The sequence below is a fragment of the Scomber japonicus genome, chromosome 12 (genome assembly GCF_027409825.1).
Source record: "Scomber japonicus isolate fScoJap1 chromosome 12, fScoJap1.pri, whole genome shotgun sequence".
NCBI classification, from domain to species: Eukaryota; Metazoa; Chordata; class Actinopteri; order Scombriformes; family Scombridae; genus Scomber; species Scomber japonicus.
The window spans coordinates 6,265,780-6,278,049 of NC_070589.1; the positions used below are offsets into that span (position 1 = coordinate 6,265,780).

General features: G+C 41.9%; 3 non-coding genes across 3 annotated transcripts; all 3 read left to right on the top strand.

Moving 5' to 3' along the window:
* Positions 1-3,574: 3,574 nt before the first annotated feature.
* On the top strand, positions 3,575-3,645 carry trnag-gcc (transfer RNA glycine (anticodon GCC)). Its single transcript has one exon. It is a non-coding gene; the product is annotated as a tRNA-Gly (tRNA).
* Positions 3,646-4,013: 368 nt separating this feature from the next.
* On the top strand, positions 4,014-4,084 carry trnag-gcc (transfer RNA glycine (anticodon GCC)). Its single transcript has one exon. It is a non-coding gene; the product is annotated as a tRNA-Gly (tRNA).
* Positions 4,085-5,117: 1,033 nt separating this feature from the next.
* On the top strand, positions 5,118-5,189 carry trnad-guc (transfer RNA aspartic acid (anticodon GUC)). The gene has a single exon. It is a non-coding gene; the product is annotated as a tRNA-Asp (tRNA).
* Positions 5,190-12,270: the final 7,081 nt, after the last annotated feature.

Genomic DNA, 12,270 nt, shown 5'->3' on the forward strand with positions numbered 1-12,270 from the left:
GCAGGAGGTGATTGATTTTGTCCCTAATGGTTAAAATTTTATCATTAAAGAAACTCATGAAGTCATCACTACTGAGAGTTAAAGGAATACATGGATCAGTAGTATTATGGCTCTTTGTCAGTTTAGCCAAAGTACTGAAAAGAAACTTTGGACTGTTTTTATTCTCCTCTATTAGTGATGAGTAGTAGGCGACTCTGGCGTTACGGAGGGCCTTCTTATATGCTTTAAGACTGTTTTGCCAGGCTAAGTGAGATTCTTCTAATTTAGTAGAACGCCATAATCTTTCTAATTTTCGTGAAGTTTGCTTTAATTGTCTAGTTTGGGAATTGTACCATGGAGCTGTTCTCTGTTGTTTAATTACCTTCTTTTTTAGAGGGGCGATGGAGTTCAGAGTTTTTCTCAGTGAGTCTGCAGCACTATCCACAACACAGTCAATCTGGGGGGGGACTAAAGTCAGAATAAGTCATCTCTGTTGTATTGAGACATGGTATTGAGTTCAGTACTGATGGAATTATTTCTTTAAATTTAGTGACACCATCAGACAGATATCTAGTAAGAACATGTTTGTCTAACGGCTTATAGTCCATTAATAGGAATTCAAACGTTATTAAATAATGGTCAGATAAAGAAGGATTATGAGGGAAAACTATTAAATGTTCAACTTCAATACCATATGTCAAAACAAGGTCAAGGGTGTGGTTATAACAGTGAGTGGGATCATTCACATTTTGAGAGAAGTCAATTGAATCCAATAAAGCAATAAATGCAGTGTTAAGGCTGTCATTATCAACATCCACATGAATGTGACTAGGGGGTGTGGATTCATTTAGGCTGGTGTATTCATCCTGGCGCAGCCAAGTTTCAGTGAGACAGAATAAGTCAATATGATGATCTGATATTATGTCATTGATTAAAACACCTTTAGAGGAGAGATATCTAGTGTTTAAGAGTCCACATTTAACTCTCTTATTTTGATCCATTACTGAAGTGGTATTAATTTTAATCAGATTTTTGTGAATAGCTCCTCTATTTGAAGCTGAATTAACTGGTTTAGGTGGTCGGGGGACAGACACAGTTTCTATATGTAATTGGGTGGGTAACTGCTTTAATGGAAGCGCAGAGAAGCGTGTAAGACTGCAGCTCTGTCTCCTAGTCTGGACTCTGGGTTGTCATGGGTTTGGGTCAATAAATTCGGCCATATTGCTAGATAAGAGAGCAGCTCCATCCAAAGTGGGATGTATGCCGTCTCTCCTAATCAGACCAGGTCTTCCCCAGAAAGTCTGCCAATTTTCAATGAAGCCCACATTATTATCTGGACACCACCTCGACAACCAGCGGTTAAATGACGACATGCGGCTATACATGTCATCGCTAATCAAATTAGGCAGGGGCCCAGAGAAAACTACGGAGTCCGACATTGTTTTAGCGAATGTACATACCGATTCAACATTAACTTTTGTGACCTCCGACTGCCGTAGTCATTTCCACCAACATGTATAATAATCTTACTGTATCTACATTTATCCTTATCCAGCAGTTTTAAGTATGACTCAATGTCGCCCGCTCTGGCCCCAGGAATACATTTAACTATGGTCCCTGGTGTCGCTAATTTCACGTTTCTGACTATGGAGCTGCCAATAATCAGAGTCTGATTCTCAGCAGGTATGTTGCTGAGTGGGGAGAATCTGTTAGAAACATGAAGAGGTTGGTGGTGAACCGTGGGCTTCTGTTTGGGGCTATGCTTCCTTCTAGCAGTCACCCAGCCATCCTGGTTTCCCGGCTGCTCGGGAGGCACTGGGGGATTAGCAGCTACGCTAGTACTAGGTAGGCTCGCACCGGCTACAGGGGGCTGGCTAATTACTGGAGCTGACTGGCTTTCCGTGGTGCAGAGCCGTGCTTCTAACTCACTAAGCGTCGCCTCCAAGGCTACAAACAAACTACACTTAGTACAGGTATCAGTACCATCAAAGGAGGCAGAGGAGTAGCTAAACATGTGACACACCGAGCAAGACAGAGCAGGAGAGTGAGAGAGAGAAGCCATGGCTAACCGCTATTCGCGACTAGCTGTAGAGCTAACAGGGGAGCAAAAGCAACAGATGTTAAGCAGTAGGTTGCCAAAAGATCGAAAAAGCAAGGGCGCTTTAAAACAGACTACAACAAACTACAGACTAGCGTGTGCTGAAGTGTACAGTGGATAAGTATTCACAGGAATAAAGAATATATCAAATTTAGCTAAGTAGAGAGCAGACACGCTATCAGTAACACAGTCGGAAACCGGAAGTGACGGGATACGCTTACCGGATGTGACGATCCTTGCCATTTGTGCAGACGTTTTGTCATTTATAGCCCATTAACAAGAATGGTGAAGTCTTGCAAAAAATATTGGTTTTATGCCCTAGCTTTGAACTAGTAAGTGATAATGGACCATGTGAAGTTCAAATATCGAGGCGGTATGCAGCCACGAGCCAAAGTGAGTGCCGAATTTTTTTTTTTCAGTCAGATGATTTTTTTTTTGCTTTAATCCCTGCTTTCGCACTACAGTGGAGTCTGGCGCAGCGAGAATAATGCCATACAGTTGCCACCGTCTGCAGCAGCTGAATCCCTTTAGACCACCAGTGAATGGGCGTGAGGAATGTAAGCAGTACCAAGAGGAGATCAGCACGCAGTATTATGACTCCTCACCTCACCATGCAGTCAGACGACGTGAGTACAGCTCAACAAGGCAGTCAAAATCTGCAGCTGCATCAAGGCCACTTCCGGATGACTTCCGACTCTCTGCACAGCCTCCACATGCAGCAGGATGCACACCTGCACCAAAGCCACTGAACAATCCACATATACAACAGGTTCAGTACTCTCTTCCTCATGCCAACACTCCACCCATGATAGAATTTGCCAAGTTTCTTGCACGCAGAGAATTAGTGACTACTGGCCTCACAAAATTTGATGACACACCAGAGGACTTTAGGGCATGGCAGTCGTCATTCCTTTATGCAACGCAGGGCTTAGGGTTATCATAGTGAAGAATTGGACCTTCTACTGAAGTGGCTGGGTAAAGAGTCATCTGAACATGTGAAGAGGATCCGTGCTGTTCATGTCACAAACCCCAAAGCTGCCCTACATCTGTCCTGGGACAGACTTCAGGAATGCTATGGCACACCAGATATAGTGGAGAACGCCCTGTTCAAAAGACTTGATAGCTTCCCCGTCTGTCTGCTAGAGACAACACAAAACTAAGAGAGCTCAGTGATCTCTTCATGGAGCTGCTTGCAGCCAAAAATGATGGATAAGTGGATGGAGAAGTAGCCCTCGCACACACTCACCTGAAACACATTGCTCCTCACATTCCCAAGCTGAGTCCTGATGCTGAGATGATGATCCTGTTAGGGAGAGACATAATACATGCGCACAAGCTGAGAGATCAAGTCAATGGTCCTCATAACGCACCCTTTGCTCAGCGTCTAGACGTAGTGATTATAGGTGAAGTGTGCCTTGACAACGCTCACAAAGTAACCCTTTCCTTGGGCGGAAAGTGCTGACTTGACGCATAAGGTAATTGTTGTTGAACATGTGAGCATTGGTGGTTCAGTGGTAGAATTCTCGCCTGCCACGCGGGAGGCCCGGGTTCGATTCCCGGCCAATGCAACACCTGTTTTCTTTTCCCTCAGGCTTTGAAGAAGCCAGTTTCCTGGACAGCTGGGAGAATTCCAGGCTTTGAAGAAGGCTCATTGCAAAATTTTTAAGTTATGACAGCATTATATCACATTTATAACTAGTGATGGTTGTCATGGAATCAACTCCTCGTTAGTGTAGTTGCGAGAATCTCCGCCTGTCGCACGGGAGGACGGGGAGATAGTCTATCTTATGTCAAACACACTTTGCATTCTGATATTAGGTTTAGCACAAAACAAAATTTGTCCAAAGCACGTTTGACAAGTGAAACAAACTGTTAGACTGCTTTTAATGTAGAGTGATTTTAGTAAATTAATAGTCTTCATTTTTGGGGTGCTTAAGCATTGGTGGTTCAGTGGTAGAATTCTCGCCTGCCACGCGGGAGGCCCGGGTTCGATTCCCGGCCAATGCAACAGACTATTTTGAGAAAGTAGTTGATTGGCTCCTAAGCTTTATTTCAAATATGTAAAAAATGTAGCACCCTTTCATAGTGTTTATTGTTAGCAACACTAATCACTCAGTCATATACACATGAATTGGTCATATTTGATCTCAGACTGCAGTGGAGGCCTAGATTTAGTATTTCTTTTAGGTGACTATGAGCTACTCAGTTACTCTTTATGTTATAAATTGAACCAATAAAAAACCAACAGAGTTCTGAAGTCAGTTTCTTTTCACAACATAAGGTTCCAGACAGTAATCAGCTTGTTCAGCCTGAGGCTTGTCAAGAATTATCATTAGGAAATGTCAGATGGTGCCAATTTTGAGGCCTGACTGATTTATTTGTTACATTTTGCTTTACAAAGTTTAGAAAGTATTGTTTAAGTCAAGCTTGATTTTGTCTTACACATAAAACAATGTTCTCAGTCTCTTCAACACAGTGAGGTGTAAATCTCATCAATAAAACACTGGTATTGGATGGGTACTCGGTACCAGCCAACACCCAAACCCAAAAGTTGGATCAGTGCATATCAGCAACCATTGAGGTCAAGATGAATTTTTGGAAGACCAAGAAAACTCAACTGTTTGTAATTAATTAACTGGATACTAATCTGTTGTATAGAGGGTCTGGCTGGGATGACAAGGAGCTTGGTCTTTCAAAGGTTAAGTTGAAGGTGGCGTTCTCTCATCCCTGCAGAGATATCGTGATTAGAACCAAGACTGTTTGGTATTCTGGTGGAAACAGCTGTAATACAAACTTTTCTATTTCAGCCTGTACTTCACTGCAAACATCACCTTTGTTGTCATATGTAGGGCAGTATGTCTTCAATATGAACCTGAAGGGGATCGTGCTTTAGTTACTTGTAGTGTTACACAGCACCGCCCCCTTAGTTACGTCTGAGACCGTGAAGTCTGAAGTTGTGCTTCTCTCGGGAGATTTCAGTAGTTGTTCATGTTTATGATACTCAACTTCTTACGGTGCTGTCAGGGGCGTTTCCAGTCATTCCTCGTTAGTATAGTGGTGAGTATCCCCGCCTGTCACGCGGGAGACCGGGGTTGGATTCCCCGACGGGGAGGTTCTTTTATTCCTCCAACAAAGGCTTTCATAACATAGACATAAGTAAATGAGGTTGATCATGAATAGGAATTTTCTTGAAAACAAAAAATTACGTAGAAAAAGAAGTATAGTTCAGCACTGTTGTTCTTCCCTGCCCTTTGCCCAAACCCACCTCCTCTCTCTTAAACAAGCATTGAGTTGTGAGATTCAACTAGTGTCTGCACTGGAGTCTAGGTAGTATCTCTGTGTTCAGGTCTTTGTACGTTTGTAATCTCTAAATTCAGGTTTTGTGGGAGCAATCAAGTAATTGTTAGGTCTTTTAGCAACTTTTAAATGTCTATCAGAGTAACCTTCTGTTTACACAACTGCCGTCTAGACTCTGAGCTGCAGTAGTTTTTTGCATAACATCAGAGACAATGGACGTCTGCAAACTACTTCTCACGGTTCATCTTCTGGATTATGTTGAGTTCCTATAAGGCTGTATGAGTAGTAGTGATTGCTTTGTTTTGAAACAGTTGTTGAATGCATGAAAGGTATATTGTGGTCAGTCTGATGGATCAATTTAATTTGGTATTTTAGTTGATTTCCAAGTTAATAATGAAGGGGGTTTTGTGCATCTGATCTCCTTTGTTATGATCCGATTTTTTGTCTTTTAATCTTTCAATAAAAGCATGTAATTGAAAATATTACGTAAAAAAAACATATTTTTGGTGTTTTTGGACTTGCATCAACAAGGAGTGGGGTAATCAGTCGGTCGAGCCGAGCATGTCAACTAGCGAGTGGGACTGTGAACCTCAAAACAACACAAGACCCGGACCACAGATTTATTTGCCGCCACTCTCTTCTCGTGACAACAAATGACGTGTGAGAGAAGCCCCATCACCAATCAGAAGTGAGGATTGTCTCTCCCTCTCCCTCCCTCCCCCCGCCTCGTATCTCCCACTCGGTGGAAATTGCTGCAAGGTAAGAATTAATATCAACAGTTTCTTCTGAAGCTAAAATGCTAAAATGTGACTGATGATGGCCTGAAATAGTCGTCATAATTAACTCAGCTGTGTCGTTAGATCAATTCATGTGCTTGGAATAGTGTCTTTAACACCACTGTCAGCTAAATGTCTTGATATCAGACGTGAAATAGTCTACACAATTCCTCGATATTTCGCCGTCTCACAGAACGCCGTTTGTGCTACGAGCTGGAGGTAACTAGAGTGGCTAACTAGCGCCTTCCACACAAGTTCAGGGCTTTGACTTGGCTTTATAACGAGGTATGCCCCTTTATAATACCCTCCGGTAATCACGGAAATTTTTTTTGTCCAATAGTTGAGGATGTCCATTCGTCGTGAGTTAGTCAATCGAATCCGGAGAGCTCTGCCACTGGTCGTATTTGAGAGTAATAACTAGTGCTACCCCCATCCCCTCGCTATTCGCCCACACCCCCATTGATGATGACAGCCTACAGGTGCAGTTGTGTTCATCCAGTAGGCTATGATGCCCCATCAATCGAAGTTAAAAGGGCACGCACAATTTTAGGATTACGTTGCTCGTGGCTTGCATTTTCTCAAAACATACACTGTGTCATTAATAAATGCCGTTTAACTAAGCCTTCAGCGAGAATGTTTTTCATGATACAGTATCGTCAAGTGAATTGTTGACGGTACGGATCCGGACGGTAGAGTCATCGTTCATTTACTAATGACTCAAGCATAGGCTGTCTAGGGGCAGTAATTAATTAAACGGTTAATCCTACATGGTATCCCTTTGATGACCATGGGACTAACTTTTTTCGTTTAATATAATTAAATGTATGATCACTACAGTTAAATGCTTTTGAAGACCTGTGATGTTATATATCAAACACATAATAATGCAGTAAATGCAATTGATACTATACCAATAAATTCATCTTTTATGCTGTACAGCTGTTCTCTACATAATGCAAATGTGTCATACTGTAAATTTTATGATTTATATTTTGTATAATTTGCAACTCGGTGTGTCTCATGTCTTTAATTCAGGATGAGAGATTTAGGAGTGGAGGATGCTATTTGTGTTAAAGAGCTGGATGCAGGCATCAGATGTTCTTGGAACTTCACCTGGCTTAATTTGAAGTGTCATGTGGAAGTGAAGGGAGAAGACAGGGAATTCCCATTATCTGATGTGTTCAAGAAGATAGATAAGACTGGTCATGCAAGGTGCGTTCTGTGCCATAAAGAAATCAATTACGGAAGCAAAGGGAGCCATGCTTTGTTGGCACATTGTAAAACAGACGTCCACAAAAAGAAAGTGTGTGACCTGTTAGGAACTCACAGTATAGCCAGCCTTCTTTGTTGTTGTAGGCCATGGTTCTTGGAGTGTTAGCAGAGCGCTCTCTTCCCTTTTCTATTGCACCAGTGATAGTGGAGCTTGCTCAAACCCTTGCTCAGGACCGAGAGGCTTTGCAGGGAATGAAGCTTTCTAGGACCGCAGCAGCATACAAGATGGTCCATGGACTTGGGAGGACCTACTCTGAAAGGACTTTATCCTACTTAAGGAGTAGACCTTTTTCTTTGAACATAGACGAGAGTACAACAAACAACAACAAAAAGGTAAAATTATTTATTAGACTTATTTTCAGTAATGTTTTGAGTATCATAACATGTTAACCTTAAATAATATGATGGGCTATAAAATAACCATTTTGTGTATGATTTAAAGGTGTTGTCCATACTTGTAAGCTACTACCATGATGACTTGAAGAAAGTTCTTGTTGAGCATCTGGGAACTTTGGAGGTATTGAAAACTACTGCAGCCAGCTTGGAGAGAGAGCTCTGTCATTTCTTCGACCAGAACAACATACCATGGCAAAACCTGGTGTGTGTGTTTTAATGGATTCATGTGCTGTCATGAGAGGCAGCAAGACTGGCTTGGAGACAAGACTCCACCAGCACTGTCCAGGCCTTCTTGACATCGATGGGGACTCCTGCCACCACGTGCACAATTGCGCAAAGAAGTTTGCAGAGCCATTTCATCATTACATGGAGGAGCTGTTCCGTGATTTGCAGATGGACCACCAGTGGTGCCCAGATCAGGTACAAATGCAACTAAATCTAATATGTGTTTTCCTCCTTTAGAGAATATGGTACTCAATCTTCCCTCTTAGACAAACTAGAAAAGGGGCTGATATACTGGAATATTAGCTTTATTTATATGCCTATATAACCATAATATATCGTTTATGACTGTAATTGATATCTGAAAGGAAAGTGCTGAAATGGATATTGGGCCTATAAATCAGAGAAAATTTAGGTATAGCAAGTTAGTAATTTCACAAATTATCTGTTGGTCAGGTGCAGTATCTTAGGGAGATTTGCCTCCTGATGAAGATTCCTGCCTCCAATCCTCAGAGGGGGTTTGTGAGCCATCGCTGGCTTTCAGCGTATGATGCAAGCTTGAGAACATCCAGCATGCTACCAGCGTATAAAGTGCTTTATTATGGGTACTTAAGCGTGGGGGACAAGGAGCTGTACCAAGAGCCCCTTGAAGCATTATACGGCCAATACAGTGTGAGTCAGGAAGGAAAGAGCAGGGTCAGGTGGACACACGATGACCTCAAGAAAAAAGGTGAAGAACACTGATCCCTATTTGCATCTTTCAGACATGCTCATTAACTGACTCACATGTAAGTTGTGAGTAGTTATTAACATACTACTTTTTTTTGTATGTCTTTACTTAGGTATGACCCAGCAGGGCAAAGATCAGAAGAAGAGGGTCTGCCAAAAAATCTGGCATCAGGAGACAACCACAAAGCTGCAGCTCAGTGTTTACATTGGTGTCCTTTCCATTTTTAAGGAGTACGTCATGGTTTTCCAGGTGGTTACTTGTTTTTTTGTCATGACTGTTTATAGTGTTGACTGTCGACTACTGTGTATGCACACACACACACACACACACACACACACACACATTTCAAGGGATGTATGCTCGAATAGTTAGAGTTGGTTTTGGTTTGCATCCCACTCTTAACCTGCAGGAGTAATGTGTGTGACCGCTGTTTTGATAAAAACTAAATGTCATGTAATATTTTGCCATTCACAGGGAAGTGAAACATTGGTACACAAGCTTCATGAAAAACAGCTTGAGCTGTTCATGTCCTTCTTGGCCTGCTTCGTTAAGGGGGAGTACTTCACTGCATTGTCACCCAGGGCTCTCGTCAATCTGGTTTTGGAGGGCCACATGATTTTGCCTGCCTGAGAGATGTATGTTGGACAGGATGCAGACACATTCAGGTCAAAGACTCCAAATCATGCTGTAAGTACTCTGTAGCATAGGAAGTATTAAATAACTGTTCTAGCTGTACGTTGGGAATATGCACTTATGGTGAACTGTGTTGTATTGTGTGTAATGTCCTTGTGTCTTCTGTATGTATGTATGTATGTATGTATGTATGCTACTTGACACCTTAATTTCCCTCAAGATCACTAACTGATACTTTACTCTACTCTACTATATTACAGTTGCTGAAGCCATTTATGGAGAAGCTAAAGACCGCGTACACAACCACTGCTGCATATATGCAGACGAAGCTTCCCTTGGACAGCCCGACCCTGAAGGCCCTGTCTGCTCTCGACCCACTTTTGAGAGGCCATTCTCAAGGACCCATCCAGCTGAAGAGGCTAAGTGGAATGCTGAGCCACCTCCTTCCCACAGGCTGTGATGTCCACCAAGAAATACTGAAGTAGAGTGTTGACCTGGCGTTACCTGCCTTCAAGGAGGGAGATTGCTTCCTGGAGTGGTGGGATCATGTGTTTCAGAGGGAGAAATACCAGGCCCTCACAGCACTGGTGAAGAGTGCGCTGTCAATTTTCCATGGCCCCAGGGTGGAGTCAGCCTTCAGCCTGATGAATGAGGTCATCGACAGCAAGAGTGGTAACATGAATGTGGAGACATGCAATGCCATTCAAACGGTCAAGTATAACCTCATGGCTAGAGGGAAATCGGCTGTGGAAATGTTTAACTCATTTAGACCGGAATACACATTCGTGTGTATGGCCCTTTAAGGCCGGATTACACATTGGTGCGTAGTTCCGCTGTCACGTCATTTCTCGAGGCATTTAACAAATTTCAAGCAACATGATTGGTTGAAACCCACGTGGGGTCAATGCTATGGATGTCTATCATTGGTCAGTGTTTTTTTTTTTTTTAAGGTCACGTGACTGCTTCATGATTGGTCAAAATACGCTAGCGCGTGTCGCTTGTTTTGATGTGTCACCCGCGGGGGGAAAAAAAGTGCTCCGCTGCCGCCGGCAAAATATTGATAAGGATCGAGAGGGAAACTTTATGAATTGAAGATGGCTAATGATAGTAGTAGTGAGGGGAGTGATTTGGAGGTGGAGAATATTGTGTCTGAATCTGACGAGGAGCTGCCTGCCGACTCGATCACCAGAGATCAGTGGGTAAATATGATGTTTGACAGTGACAGTGATGAAGATGACGAAGAGTTCCGCGGCTTCCACAACGGCTGGACCAGGGAACCGGCGGATTTCGTGTCCAGGGTGAAGTCCTCGTACAACAGACAGCCGGGTGTAAAAATAGTATTGGCCGAGCCGATCACCCCGGTCACGGTTTTCGCTCATTATTTCACGGAGGAGCTCTGGACGCGGCTAGTTACGGAAACAAACCGTTATGCGGAGCAAATCCGGACTCCAAGCAGCAAGTGGTACCCGGTTACGACGGTGGAAATGAAGTGCTTCATTGGACTTTGTTTGACCATGGGGATCCTCAAACTACCTGCCCGGCGGGATTATTGGAGACAAAAAAAATGGATCTTTCAGACAAAGTTGCCTGAGGTCATGTCAAGGGACCGGTTCGCCATGATCTGGAGGTAACGTTACTACTACTACTACTACTACTAATAATAATAATAATAATGATAATAATAATGATAAAAATGAAAATAATAATATGTTACTTATAAAAAAATAATGATGATTTATTGAGTGTAAAGATAACATGAGTGATAATTTCTACTATAAGGTAAATGATCATGATTGATAATGACAGGAATAATAAATAGCCTATATATATAGGCTATTTATTATTCCTGTCATTATAATATATATATATATATATATATATATATACACACATTATAGTATACATTATATATATATATATATATATATATATATATATATATATATATATATATATATATGTGAACACTCTCTCCCTCTCCTGTGTGTGTGTGTGTCGAGTGAGAGTCTTGGGAGTACAACGGGGTACAGCTGACAACACTGTGAGGGGTGTTAGTAAGCTTATTACCCTCGCAGTGTTGTCAGCTGTACCCTGTGTACTCTCCTCCACATTTACACACACACACCACATTATGATAGTTTTTATTTATTTTGAAGTCTGAAGTTGTTGTTTGAGATTGTTTGATCCACTTTATATTTTATATTGTTCAGTTTTCCCATGTTGTCTGTTGTATCTGTAAATATTTATTCAAAATTTCTGACGATAAATTGATACTTTTACAAATCATTATTGATTACTTACATTTTATTGTACAATAAAGTTTAATTAAAGTACATTTTAAATAAAAGCCACATTTGTAAGCTTTCCAATGCTTTTTATTTCATATTTTTATCTGCAACAGAGCCTGAGCAAAGCATTTTTTAGTAGGCGATGGTAATTTTTTTACAGTTGCCATGGAATGCTCAGGCTATAGGGTGCATTTTCAGCAGGCGTTTTAGGTCTAAATGGGTTTCAAGGGAGAGCGTGCGTTATGGGGAGGTGGACTGCGTTCTCTGTAAGAACATCCGGACAGCCGGAACAGCAGACAAGCGGAAAAGGCAGCAACGTTTGGCTCAACGTGAAGTGTCACACAGTGCGACAACACTCAAAGCACAGGTTGTAGACAAGGAAAAGCTGGCCAGGCTGAGGCACGCTGCGAAGCACAGGAAGAGGGCCTGTGAGGTCCTTGTGCAGGCCAAAAAGAAAAAAAACTTTTTTATGATGTTGAACTGTAAATAGTCCTACTGTTGTTTTTTTTTCTATTGTTTACCAATAAATGTTTGTATATGGTGAGTTATTTTGTAGTGTATTTATTAATTCAAAATGCC